General features: G+C 38.3%; 1 protein-coding gene across 2 annotated transcripts in view; it reads right to left on the bottom strand.

Annotated features, from left to right (window-relative positions):
• Positions 1-14,844, bottom strand: part of LOC112149837 (CD166 antigen homolog A) — a 54,429-nt gene that overhangs the window by 19,061 nt on the left and 20,524 nt on the right. The gene's annotated exons all lie outside the window — the stretch shown is intronic.

Here is a 14,844-nt window from a genome sequence, read left to right as displayed (position 1 = left end):
TTCTTTTTGGGGCCCTCAGCAAAATGAGTTCACGCATTGACACTTGTCACTCATCGTTGTGGGTTTCAAAACGGCTGAGGTAACCTGCGATACTCGTTTTCTGAGACCCGAGACCGACCGGCGGCATGACAAAAACAAACCCTGTTATCAGATGATTCGTCTGACTCATAGATCATTTCCGTCAGGTTGCTTTTGTGGTGTCTATGAGTGCCGTGACTTCATCGCCCTCCAGCCACTCGTCTCACTCTAAAAGACAAGCATGACATCCAGGATGTGAACCTACTTCTGCTGCAGACAGGTAAATGACAAGAATGGTTAAGTCCTGAGCTCAATGACAAACAGGATTTGTCTTGTCCACACATTTGGACTCAGAAACACTGGAGCCAGCTTATACTTCAGTCCCTGCCTTTTCAAAAGTTGTGAAAAGCCGTCAATCTCCTATCTGCAACCGTTCAAGGCCAAATACAACAGTCCAGCCAGTAATAAGGGATAAAAACAGACATGCTGGGTGCAGGGTGTAAAAATGTTCCTTCTCTGGTGGTTCTTTCACTTTAAATATATTTTTCTTTTCACTCCTCAACGACGAGTGTTGAACTTTGACGCATTAAAAAGTCCCGCGACATCTATTGCTTGTCAGAAATGTCTTTCCCTGCAACTAAATTTCTGATGATGATCTGAAGAACAGACAAACATGTTGAAGGCTCAAAGGAAGCTTCCAACTAGAATGCCTTACTTTGAAATCGGCACCGCATCTCAGAAAAAGCACAATGATTATTCATACTTGCAAGTAAAATAATTTTTTTTCGTTCCTGCCTTTTTTTCATGCTGTGAAATAAGTGTACTTTGAACTACTGTTTTTGTGTTGAAGTCGCAAGAAATCAATGGAGCAAAAGAGTTTACCTGTGGTGCGATTTATTTCTATTTTAGTTTATTCTTTTTTGCATTTTTTTAACCTTTTAGCAAAAGCCTCTTTTATTTTAGAATTTTTTTAGAGCACAATAACAGCTACAGTTGCAAGAAAAAATTTGTGAACCCTCAATTTCTATTCGAAATAGACACATGATTTGCTTTTTAATTTAATCTCAATCTAATACACAACGATGGAGAGAAACACTGCCTGCTTAAATCACACCAAAATGTGTTTACATGTTTTTATTGAACACAATCCTGTGTCCAGTTTGTGCATAAAATCAATTAATTCCAAAGGGTTCACATATTTTCTCCTGCAGCTGTAAAAACATGACCTAGCGTAGCGTTAGCCAAATTGAAACAAACATAACATGAACACGTCTTAAAACAGTGTGAGATAGACATATATCTGTGGCATTTATCATAAGCATGTGTAAAAACAGTCGCTGCAACACATTAAGTGTGAAAACCACAGAAACATTGTGCAGTAGAACAAAACACTTTTGTTTTCAGCTTTTCACACAAGTTCTGACAAACAAATAAGTTGCTTGTCAACTAACTGACAGCTTCTTCTTGCATGATTCACTTTCATTCTCCTTGTCACTTCAAAGTTCCTTTAAAGGAATTCAAATGGAGTTATATTGGTGTATTTGGTTCTGAAATCACAGAATAATTTGATGCAAACATTTAAAAAATAAAGATCCACATGTTTTTTTGTTGTTTTTTACACGTTCTTGTGACATTTGTATGATGATAGAGGACATATGTAATAAAAATTAAGCTCAAAATTATGTTTTTAAATACTTCTTTATCCAAAATCATTGTGAATCAGGAGCAGATAACAAATTGTTATTTGGGACGTATAAAATATGCTCCGTAGGCCACAAGCTTCCTGCTCTGCTCCATTCTGATGTATGTCTTTATTTTCTTTGTCTGTGCTGGCTTAGAACTATACAACTAGCTCCAATATTGTTCGCCATTTTTGTTGCATTAGTAATGTCAGCTTGTTGGGGGTGAGCTAGCGGGAGAGCGAGTAAATAGAGAGCTCTCAGTTATGGGTGATGGGAAGAGGAGGTGAGGTTGCACTGTGCCAATAGTTCCAATTCAAAGGCAAATTTCTAATGAACAATTGCCACTTTTCAGAAACTATGTACTAGAAAATGACAGTTTTTTTATTTGGGCTAAACCAGCATAATTGTGTTTCAAAAGACCACTGGGAACGCTTTTTAAAAAAGATCTAAAGATGATTGGAGTAGACTGTAATGGAAAGTGAAGTTGGCTGCTGTCTGTCCGTGCTGTGGTGTGATGCACCTGCAACATGGTTGGAGCGGTTTGAGCATGTGTGGTTTTTTTCACTTTCTGGTATGAATCTAATAAAATGAGCAGGTTTCTGATCCACACAGAATTGAATGCACATGCTGGGAGGAAAAATGGAAAGTGTGCGAACATGAGGAGGAGCCGCCCTTAATGAGCCTTTAGTGCAGGACATGGAGATGTGCTTTCTGTGTTTATTCAATTGGAGAGCGCTGTGTGACACTTTAGTTTTAGATGCCTTCAGGGAGACAAAAGTAGGCTGGAAATGAAAAAAAAAAATAGTGGTCGAGGAAAAAAAGTTCAAATATTTACAGAAATTGCCAAAATCTTACCAAACCAGGGTGGGATTATATAAGTTTGCTTCCTCCCACTCCCTTTCAAGCGATCTAGATGTAATTCAATGTGTTTTTTTTTTGTTATTCGTGTATTGTTCCTGATTGATTGCAATAAACCAATTCATTCATTCATTCATTCATAATGCCTGGTTTATAATAAATAGCTATCGGCCTGCGCTTAAATTGTTTAGCATCCCTATCGTAATACTGCGACAAACTTCCAATTGGTGTTTATACTTTTCAAGCCTGATGACGTGATTATCTCTAGTTTTCAGTGGGTTGGTATTTTATCTATAGTGATATTTTATAAATAAATAAATATATATATATATAATATATACATTAGGGCTGCCATGATTAGGCAATTAGTCAACTAATCGACAACTAATCGACTATTTAATAGTTAATTAGTCATTACTTTATATTATATTTAGTCAGACTGTAGTAAAGTTAAAAGTTATAACCACATTCTGCTAGCTTTTTAGACTATTTTGGCAATTATTAAGATTTTTTTTTGTTATTTTGGAGTTTAGCTAATATTACAGCTACATGCTAGCTGTTTTGGCTAAGTTTGTATTTTTTCTGTGTTTTTAGGCTAATTTTGAGTTTAGCTAATATTGCGGCTGCATGCTAGCTATTTTGGCTAATTTAGTATTTTTTCAGTTTTTAGGCTATTTTGCAGTTTAGCTAATGTTTCAGTTGCATGCTAGCTGTTTTGTCTTGACTTTTTTCCATTTTTTAAGCTAATTTGGCATTCAACTAATATTTTAGCCACCTGTTTTGCCAACTGTTCCATTTCTTAATTGAAAATAGTTGAAGGTATCATTGCATTAGAAAGTGAATATGCAGTAAAAAAAAGGTCTTTTTTGGGAACTATGTTGGAGTGAAACTGACGCCTGGTTCATACCGGACACCGCGGAAGCGCTGTAAAGCAGTGTGCAGGCGGAGTGCGTGCAGTATCGCTTAACCTTACCGGTTGACAGCGCCTCTGCTCAGTTGTGGTTATTTAGAGCTATTTTTGCCACAATCATAGAATCAAAACCCCTCACCCCCTTTCTTTGTGGCTGGCACACTACATTAATCTGTGTGTATGTGTGTCTGTTTTTTGTGTGTTTATTTTTATCTCTACAGTCTGTTAGATACAAAAATATGATTGCAGTTATGTTTTGAAAATTTTCTCGTGTGTCTTGGTATAACTCCCTGCCAGAATTGACACACTTCCGCATCTGGTGTGAACCAGGCGTTACCCCTGAAATCCTAGGACATGGAAATGCCAATTTTCTGAATCGAGTTTGCTCCGTCATTGGGTCTTCCTCATGTTTCATAGGTCAATTGGATGCTCTAAAGTGACCCTAGGTGTGCATGTGTGACCCCAAAAGGGATGGAGTGGGTTAAGAAAATGGATAGATGAATGGATGGATGGATGGATGATGTGTCACATTTTGCAATGTTTGGGGCGGTTCCCTCCTGATTGCCTTTTTGATTGCCTAATAAGAGCAAGTTGTATGGAAAGTCGTCAAAAAAATCTATAAATAATAGACTCCTTACATTTCAAATCCAATCTGAGTTTTCTGAATATTCAAGTGAAGCTTTATTCAACATATTTGAAAACTTTTTAAAGAGAGAACACATTAAGGAAAAGGCATTATCTATGCAGATTACACTATTACACAATGAGAATTAATCACACTCGTGGAGTTACAGAAGGTAAAGCTCCTGCTGCTCGCTAAGATAAGCTAATCCTTCATAACAAAAGCAGAGGCATAGTCACTTTATGCTGAATATACTTGCACACAATGCATACCAAAAACCATCACCTGCACCAGTTGGCTGCAGGACGAAGCGTCAAAGGGAGGAGGTGATTGTTCAGCATTTTTACACTGCTGGGGCATAAAAAAAAAGAACTAATAAATTAATCTTTTTGCCACTGACTGACATAATTAAAAATGTTACGAGTTGTATGCGTGGGGTATGCAAGGAAAACAAATGTGTTCTCGCAGCCGGAAAAGAAATTCATCATTCCGATTAGCACAAAAGCAGCTGTTTTCTACAAACATCCGCATAGGTTTATGTGATATTGATGCAACAGTCACAGCTTGGTGAACAAAGAAAAATAAGATAAATCTCACTGCTGTGATCTCAGAGGCTCAGAACAGAACGGTCATTCATCATTTTCTTCTTCTGACAATTAAAATGTCATTGACCGAAACTGTGTTTATGAAGAAAACAGAGGGAAAAAAAAGGCGTAAAGAAGTAAAAATGTGAAATTTGTTGGGTTTTTTTTCACTTTATAAAGGAGTTTAGGTAACCTTAAGCACCAGATGGTTTAATACTTTGAACCATCTGGGAAATGATCAATGGAGACTATTTGAAAAAAAGAAATAGTTGACAGGTAATTAGATAAACCATCTGTTTTTCCCACCTATCTGGATAGAAAGATAACATCAACCTGTCAAACGAATGGAGTGGAACCTGTAGGTAAAACCCACTGAAGAAAGGAGGAGAAAACTTTATTCCTTTTTTTCCATTCAGTTAATCATTCTCAACTCCTCTGACAATTAGCTGAACAAACCTTGTTAAGGATCTCCCATCACCAATGAAACAGCAATTAAAATCTGTCCATAATGCATGCTGATTGGTCAATTTGCTGCAGCCACAAACTCGTAGCTGGAAGCCTGGAAGCAGATGGATTCTCTCGTAATTGTGGTGTAGAAAATCTCTAGAGGATGCAGCCGCCTGTGAAAACACGAGCTCCAATTCACTGCATCCGCGGATTCAAAAATCACTCAAGGGTGCTTCGCTCTCGTAAACTCCAAACATCTCAGCTCGCCAGCTATGGTTTGTTTTGTCCTCGAGAAAATAGACACGAGACAAGTTGGCTAATACTCTAGAAAAGGTAATTCAGGTGCTAGACGGGTGAGTGACAGCGGCAGGAGGCAGCACTGCAGGAAATAAACTTTTACGCTCCTGATTAAGCAGCCTGGATCCACGAGTGGAGGAAGGTGACAGCCGCTCAGACATGAAGCTCATGAGGGAAATCAGTCACTTCCCCAGACTAGTTTGTATCTCCTTTACCTCTTGCTCGTGTGTGTCGTGGAGCGTGTGCGCGGCTTTCAGCGACAACAACCCAAAGAAAAACCCAGGCCCAAACTTATTAAGTGCTGAAAATGAGGATTGTGCATTGAATGGGGATCCCATGGCGCATGTCCACAAAGACGTGATGGCAAACAGGCTTCAAAAACTGCGAGGGGGGAAACAGAACCACTCCGGTGAGATCGATAATACTCGAGGAAAGGCCAGGTTCTTTCAGAGAGCGGCTACTGCCTGAGAAGGTACAAATCAAAGAGAAACTAACCTTCTGTGACATTCTGCATCTCATCTTGTCGTTTCTTTAATAATTCAAGTGCAGAATCCAGGTTTGCTGTTTTAACAAGAGGGATCAGTCACTTAATAAGCTTAGTTTTTCTAAGTGCTTGTTGTCAAGTACGATAGCATTATTGAACAAAAGGTGAAAAAAATGCTTTAGAATTTGAAAGTCCAGCTCCAGGGTCTCCGAAGGATCATAGCAGGCCTTTTTAAAAGCACAGCAGAGTGCTGTTATCTCAACCCATTTTCACTCCAAACACACCATGTCAAGTCTTGTTACTGAAAGCCACATGACTATATAGAATTCTGCTGCAGGTCACACACAACTAGCAAAGAAGACAATTCAAAAATATACTGCTACATCCTCTCTGCCTCTGTCTGTGTCAAGGGAAAAAAGTATAATCATGTCACTGATGGATAACTGACAGCACAGCCTGCATTACATCCCTCTCGGCGGTTTCGCTTCTCGTTTCAGGCTGAGCCATTCCACTTGTCAACATTGTATGCTCTGTAATTTTACTCTTTCCTTCCCACTGTAATTGCCTGTCAGTGCCTTTACAGCATAAAACTAAAGCCATCAGCTTGTGTTTTTTTTGACTATCAAGAACCAGTGGGCTAAAAAATGCAACCATTCACAACTGAGTGACTTTTAAATGTAATGAGGAAGCGTTTACAGCGTCTTTGGGTAGGCTACAAACTTTCTAGCCAGGCTGGCAGCAAAATAAGCAAGTAAGCAGGTGTGCCCATTGAGTTTGAGGTTTCTCAGCTAGACCTTCATGACCCTGCTGGGTTTCCTGTGGCACTGACACCTGTGTGACACGAGGGATTTCTGAAGCCTAAAAAGAACAGATTTACCCAATTCTAAGAAAGCATCAGCTGGTTTTTCTATAAAGTCTTAGTCAATGATCTACTTAAGTGATGCATTGATTTATATTCCTACAATCCAACCAGACTGATCTGTCTGAGGAAACGTATTAATTGAATCGACCTATACCATTAGAAAATTGTTTGAAAATCTGGAAAACTTCACCTGTACTGTTCAGCACACTGGTTGAAATTTTGGTTTAAGATGTTGTGGATCAATTTTAGGTCAGTGAATTGGATCATTTAATGCTGACTATGAATTGTATCGTCAACCACAAGTTATGAAATGAATCGAAGTGTTTTTAAAATGAATTATTATACCCCTAACCCATACAGATGCTGCAGGTTTTTCCAGGCCACAGGCGTGTGTTGCAGTTCTTTTGAGGCTTGTGCGACCACCTTGAGGGATATCACGAAAATGGAACAAACGATTGTTGTGCTTGTGGTAAGTGTATAGCAAAGTATTCATAAGGCTAATGTAAGTTACAGGCACTTATGAAGTACAGGTGATGCTGTTAAATGGTGCCCCTGCATTCTAGTTGTTGCATAGGTCCGAGTCTAAGACCCTTAAGCCTCGTTTCCACTGAACAGTATGGTACAAGTTGGACTGTCACTGCGGATGTGGGGTGAAGCTAACAACAATAATGACAATGGGGCTCATCCGCGGGTTTTTTGGTTCTTCGCATATACAAAGCATTTAATGTTGTTTGAGAAAAGATTGATTCATTAAGAAAAGGATTATGGTAGCTTTCTTGCCCTTTTCTTATGCCGTAATGATCAATTTCAACTTTAGCTCTAGGCTAACTGGACCGTTTCATTTTTCTATTAACCTGCAAACAACGAGGGTCCAAAAATTGTATATTTGGGTGTGGCTTAATGAGTCAATTTTATAATGGAAACGCTCAAAATACTGGACTGAACCGTACCGTACCAAAACGAGAGATTACTGACGCCATATGAATGCAGATGATACTTAAGTGCTCACAGCACACCTGTAGGATGCACACACAAACTACAGTCAGGCAAGAAGCTGACACTTATCGCTTAAACGGCTCTCAGATTAGGGGGGATCAAAAAATTAAACATTTTTACCCAACAGTACAATCTACAATCTATTCAATGTGGGCTGCATGCAAATTTGCTCATTTTACACCAACAGACAGCCAGTATCCCTCTGCAATAGCAGTAGTGACTAAGGCTTAACTCAGCTCCTTTCTGCATGAATTCCACAAATGTCAACGTTTCTACTAAAGTTAGTGTGTGGCATTTATACTTGACTGAACGTTTGGGAGCAGGACCCCACTTCAGCCATCTCTAATCACCTGACAGTTGAGTTTAAAACAAGTAACTTGGTTGTATCCTCATTCTTTCCACCTTTTTTTTTACTCCTATGCTTCATGCACTCACTCACCCTATATGCATTCTTCTCATTGATTTCCTATCTATGCTCTCATCTTAACTCTTTAGCTATTCCTTCCTCCTGCTCTTCCATTTCAGTATTTTTCCATCTATAATATTCTATCCCTTTGTCTTTTCTCTATTCATCCATTTTTATATTTATTCCCTACCAATTACCCATATTCTCATCTGTTCTTCCCCTCACTGTCTACTTTTCTAGCCATCCTTACCCTACTTGCCACTGATTAGCTGGTTTAGGTGGATTCATATTCTGGCTGACTCAACACACCTGATTCAGGAAGTCAGCAGCAACTAAGGCAAGGAGAGCTGGGAAACAAGCAGGGTGGGAAATCTCAGGGAATTGAGCAGCCATATCATAAACAATCTTCTTTTCCTTTTGCCTGTAAGGTATCCTTTCTAACACTCCTCTTTTCACTTTTCAATCATTAAGCACACAGAGTTTTCCAATCACAGCAAACTCATCAAAACACAGAGACTTCAACTTTGCTATTAATTCCTAGAAATCCAGACAGCTTAGTTTCTGTTTTATCATGCAGCATGGTAGCTCAGAGAAAAGAACTGATTCAGACTAGCCCTATAAAAACAGTTTGCATCTTAGCTTATTTCATCAAATGTATTTTATGCTGAATGTAATCTAAGGGTGTTCTGCTGAATTAGTATGATCAAGCTTTTCATTTCGTTTTTTTTTTATGGATCGACAGCCAACTGGCCTCATCTACTATCGAGTACTCCATATACCGTAATGCTCGATCAAGAAAAGAGCAATTTGACAACAGCAGTGCCAACTGGGAAGCAGCACAGTGGCGTGAAAGACACATCAATGAATCCGTCCCTATTTAAAAAAAAAAAACAGACCAATCACAGTTACTGACGCCTGCCTGGACTCAATGATAAGTTAAATTCCTGGAGAGGTGCATATCACGCTGAAGCCTTTAGAGAGCGACCAGTACTCACAGTACAGCTGTCAGGACAACACAAGCAAAAAAAGTAAAAACTCATGGAAGATATCAATGTAATGTTGAGCCAAAATGCTTCTGATTCTGAAATGACTGGGTTCCAAAATTAGCAAAACATGAATAAACCTCAGAAGTTCAAATAGACACAGCTCAGTAAAATGAAAGTACAAATTCTGTCGTATTTTTGGATGCAAACTCAACATGTTCCACTGAGACGGTGCAAGTCACAGATTTAGAGAAGAGGTAAATGTTACCAACTACACCAGGGATGATTTGTCTATTACATTGGAAAAGAACAGTCTTTAAAAATGTTTCCAATTATATTAAAAAAAGCCTTCAATAACTTTTTTTCTTTAAACAAATTGAACCATTTTTTCTTTTTTTTGTATTTGGAGAAATGGAAATAAGTTTTTCTATCAAACTAGTTAAAAAACACATAATCACATCTATTATACATGCACACGTTACAACTATCCCAGTACTATTTGTGTTACATAACCTGAGTCGACCTGTTTTATTGTGCAGAAATCCACACAACTCAAAGATATGATCATGTTGCGTTGACCTTTGATCTGAAAACATAGACCATTTTTGGATTGGACATCTTCAGACAATACTTTCATTTCCTCCCAAACTTCCCCAAAGGCTCCATCTGCAGCTCGGCTAAAGTAGGCACGTCTGCTCTTTTGTTTTTAATAAGAGATCCACTCTCTGTGGATTGTTATCTGTAACTTGTATTAAAAAAATCAAATCTAGCATTTATATTAGTTTTATGGACACATAAGAATATGCTATAATGATGTTGACCTTCTAGATGCGATTAATTTGTACCGAAAAAAAGAGAACAAAAAAGGAATTTAGCTTCTGTTTCCTCATTGGCTCTTTTCTGCACTAAGAAACCCCAAAGACATTAGTTATTTGTTAACTTCAGTAGTTTAAGGATTTCAATTTAGTGGCTGGAGCAGCCACATTAACCCAAGAGCATTTTACATGATGTTCAATAGTGTCATGGGTCCTTGGGTAAAGTCTCACATGTCCCAAGATTGGGTATACCAAAGATAAAGTCTCCAGCATTATTATTCTTTTTTTATTTTTAGTTTTTGTTGTCAAATTTTTTATATTTTAGTAATTTTCAAGTTTTTATGATCTTCCAATGTTTTTATTTTCCATTTTGTTAGATATACCACAGTTGAAAATAAAATAAAACTACTCTAATGTATCATGTGTTGTCATGTTTTGATCTATTTTTTATGACAAATACTTTTTTGGGGTATATTGTATCAGGTAAAAGTTACCCGGCAAAAGTGATGGTATAGATTTATTTAGTAAAAGGGTTTTAGGGTTAAGAAGGTTGCAAATGTACTTAGGATTTGTGACAGAGGGGAGCATCTTGCCATGGCTCAAGAATGAGTCATAGACTGATGTGGAGGAGAGAATCCGATAGTTTAACAAAGTCAACTTTCTACACATAAAACATTGGTTCAGCTGTACAGTCAAACTTTGCCTCAGAAAGACAACATCAGATTCAATTAGTGCTGCCACAAACGATTATTTTAATAGTCGACTAATCACCGATTATTTTTTTCTGATTAGTCGACTAATCGGGTCATGCGCAAAGTGGATGTAAAGCACACATCTTAACCATCATTAGCTTTAAACTAACTAAAAACTAGCACTGCCTGCGAAAATGCTATAAGCTGAATTTGGCTGCTTTAGATGCTAGTGAAGATAGCTGAAATCACTAAAGCTGAAAGCCAGATAAAATATTAGTTAAATGCCAAATTAGCCTAAAAAACTGAAAAAACCTAAGTTAGCCAAAATAGCTAGCATGCAGATGAAATATATTGGCAAAACTCCAAAACAGCCTAAAAATCAAACAAAAAAGTCTAAATAAATAAAAATAGCTAGCATGCCGCTAAAATATTTGCTTAACTCCAGAATAGCCTAAAACTTGAAAAAAAGCCAAAGTTAGCGGAAACAGCTAGCATGTAGCTGAAATACTAGCTTAACTCCAAAGTACCCTAAAAAACCTTAATAAATGCCAAATTAGTCTAAAAAGCTAGCATAGTGCCATTAAAACTCTCCACTTTACTACACTCTGACTCCATCTAATATACAGTAATGACTATTAAATTAGTTTTTGAGTAATTTAATAGTCGATTAGTCATCGATTAGTCGACTCATCGTAGCTCTAGATTCAATTAAATTTGTTTAAAAAAAATTGAATGAAATATTTTTTAAATTGTACTTTTCCTTGTTAGTTTTTTATTATTTTATAACTTTTTTGTTGTTTTTTCCATTTCAATTGCAATTGCAGTCTGCAGCGAGGGCTTTATCTACATTTTCTACTCAACAATGGCATTACTTATCAAAAGCCACTTTTATTGAATACAACAGTGAGAAAAACTAATAAGAACAAAAAAAATCTTCCAGTCTTTTGAGAAAATGGCAAAACGAGCCAGTTTTCTAGCAGACGACAGAATCGTTCAAACCCTGAATTATGTGGAGCGTACAACACAGAATTATGAGCGTGAGTCCATTAACCATAATGAATGCTCTCCCTTGCCACCGCAGAGCAAATATTTTCAGACCAATTTGTGTTCCAACATCAACAAAAGTTTTCATGACTGGCAAGCATCCAAATACAGAAATTAAGACCGTTCTGAGCTTGTTACGGGTACAACCTGAACTTTTAATTTGAATTGCCAAGATTTTTTACAAAACACCTGAATGCCTCGCCACGCAGACTAACCTTCATCCTGGGGAATTTTGCAGCATCTTTACACTTTCTAAGCACTGTGCTTTCTTGTCAGAAACAATGTGTGTTTGCTACTGTGAAAAATATAGATTTTCTTGAGAGACACACAGATAATTCGCTCTCTCTTTCCTTCTCCCCTCCAGCAAAAACAAAACAATGTTCATTAGCTGCAGCTTGTGTGGTCAGCAGACATCTGCAGACCCCGGTAGGTGGGAACAGGCCTAATGCATTGCCTGCAGTCTCACCTGTCGAGCTCTCATTGTGGGTGAAAATACCGCCTCCATTTCCTTTGGCTCCGAGGAGGCCCCGGAACCTGTCCAGACCTGCTGCGGAGGGATGGAGTTGCTCCCTCAGCCTCTCATTGGGGATTGAGATCAGAGGGCAGAGACAGCGAGGAGGGCTCAAGGAGGAGGAGATTTATTTGGTTTTCAGACATCTAAGCCACTTGTGGGATCATTGGCTGCTCTCTGAAGAAACATAATTTACTTTTACCTTCCTGTGATGCTTTTAAAAAAAAAATCAAAAGCTTTTTAATAAAAACGTGTCAAAGGCTGTTCATCCGCACAGCTGTGCTACATAAATCCCTTAATAACTTTAGTTATTGAAAAAAAATTCAAAGGGTAATTTTAAAGTCACGAAGAAAAATGTTTTATAAACTATATTTTTCTTTTTTATTTAAATATCTTAAGAGGTTTTTGTGGAGGTGGTGAATCATTTTTTTCTCTTAATTAAAGTTCATTAAATCGTATGACGATTTTTTTCTTTTTTTTACTTTGATTAGTGTGACTCATACCACGACATGTTTGCTGTTCTGATTGCCTGTGATTCTCTGAATACCTGCTAACAATGGCATTCAATAGGAGAAACACTCTGCACCTGCGGCAGGTTGTTCATGGAGGTGGGGAGAACAGCAGCATGAGGCAAATAATGCGGCTTTAAACAAACAATATATATATATATGTATAATTCACAGGGGGATGATAGCGCTCTGCATTTGCACAGCTTCAGTGATGAAGAAAGTCTCCTCGAGGACCAAAAAACTGAGATTTGCATCAGGTTTTTGTACTACCGTGACCGGTTTAATGCCTTTTTACTCTATCAGTTGTCCTTTATATAAATATATAGTGATTTCACTGGGGCTTTGAAGACATAACATTGATTTTCATCACACAGAAACAACAGCCACATTTACATTGTCTGTTTCTTTCTTCTCATTTTTTTTCTACTCTTTTCAGTCTCTTTATGATGAGAATTTAAAAGGGAATCATTGTCAAATACTTGAATAAATGATGTTAAAAGTTACTTTAAGGGGATTTTTCCGAATAAATGCTGACAGCAACATCAAAGCCCGCGTCTCAGCTTTTGATTTGGCCTAAACTGCTTTGAAAACTTTTGTTTTGATTGGTTATGAAGTTAAAGAAGAAGAAGAAGAAATGAGACAAAAGGATGTGGCCTTGTGCACCACCAGGAGGAAAAAAAGGTATCAACCTACATTTTGACACAGGCTGATGGCAGCTTGAGTCATTCGTGCTATATTTTCTCCAAGACAGGCGGAAGGAAAAGATAAAAGCGTCGTCCACGAAGGCTGATTATCCCCCCCTAAATGACTTGCCATGAGGTTTCCCAGAAATTGATCTTGTAGCATGATCGTTAGTCTTTGAAATGTTCTCATCTGCACACTCGACCACATGCCCGTCCATAAAAACCTCTTAAAAAATGTCATAAATTGCATCAGCAGATTAGCTGTACCCGAGCGGCAGCACCACTCTTAAGATCACAGCTGGCTGGAGCGATCGGGTGGTAAGTGCACTCTGAAATCACGTCCATTATGTTGTGAATTATGTATTTAAGGGGTGCACACCACAGGGCCCTAAGGGGAGGGAGGCAGGGGGAAGGTGGTGGTGGTGGCTGCTGGAAGCCTGTGAGCAGACATGGGGTGGATCAAAGGAGAGCTCCCTGTCCCGACTCCAAACATCCGACAACAACTCCCGTTAATGACGTAGCCAACCATTAAAAGCAGCATTAGGCCATTAACAAAGCGCGACCACGCTGCTTCCTCCTTATCCATTACCTCCTCCCTAATGCACCACGGTGGCAAGCGTTTGGGCTTGACTTGAGGCTTTTGTTTCAGGAAAAGCAAGCATTAGTTCACGTTAAATCTGCAGCCGACGACCCAATTGGAGGTTAATGGATCATAGGCCACGCCTCTCAGATACAAACTCCTAGATCAAAGTGCCACACCTCCGTCAAAATCACATCTAATAAACGTACATACATTCTTATTAGAATTTAAAGTAAAGGAATGTGCCAAACCGAATATTTTGGTTACACAAGTACATTTCAATTGAAGTTACATGACGCACCAAGAAACACTTTAACTCAGTTCGAAGCTCTTCAGAGAAAAAGATTTATGCAGAAAGGTCAATGAGGACCTTCAAATCTTCTCAACCTCTAAAGTACCAGATGTACAAATTGTCTACAAAATAAAAGGTGACATCTAGTCTTAAAGAATTACACATTTGCTTCAAATAAATTGCTTTGGTCCTTCCATCTACAAAAGTAACATGCTGTGAATTGCTGTGACCCAATCTTTTTCACTTTCCACGCGCAAAAGAAAACATCTCATTTTTATTTTTTTCTAGTTGAGTCTGCTTTTCTGTGGAGGATGGCAAGGCTGAGGCCTTTCACTTCGTCTCATTCATTCTTAATTATTTCTGAGTCATTTATACATGATAACATTCTCATGCACTAAGAAGCCTTCAAACTTTATTAAACTGGAGGATCCTACAAGCATAATTGAATTAGTTCTGCCTGGCCTGTGCCTGATGCTGAGCCCGCATTAGGAGGCGACACCACAGCTTTTGAACGACCAACTTTTCCAGTTTGTGCGGCAGCTGCTAAAACTAGGAATAGGTATCAATAA

Source organism: Oryzias melastigma, linkage group LG13 (genome assembly GCF_002922805.2).
Source record: "Oryzias melastigma strain HK-1 linkage group LG13, ASM292280v2, whole genome shotgun sequence".
In the NCBI taxonomy this organism is placed as follows: Eukaryota; Metazoa; Chordata; class Actinopteri; order Beloniformes; family Adrianichthyidae; genus Oryzias; species Oryzias melastigma.
This window is presented reverse-complemented; position numbering and strand designations above follow the sequence as displayed.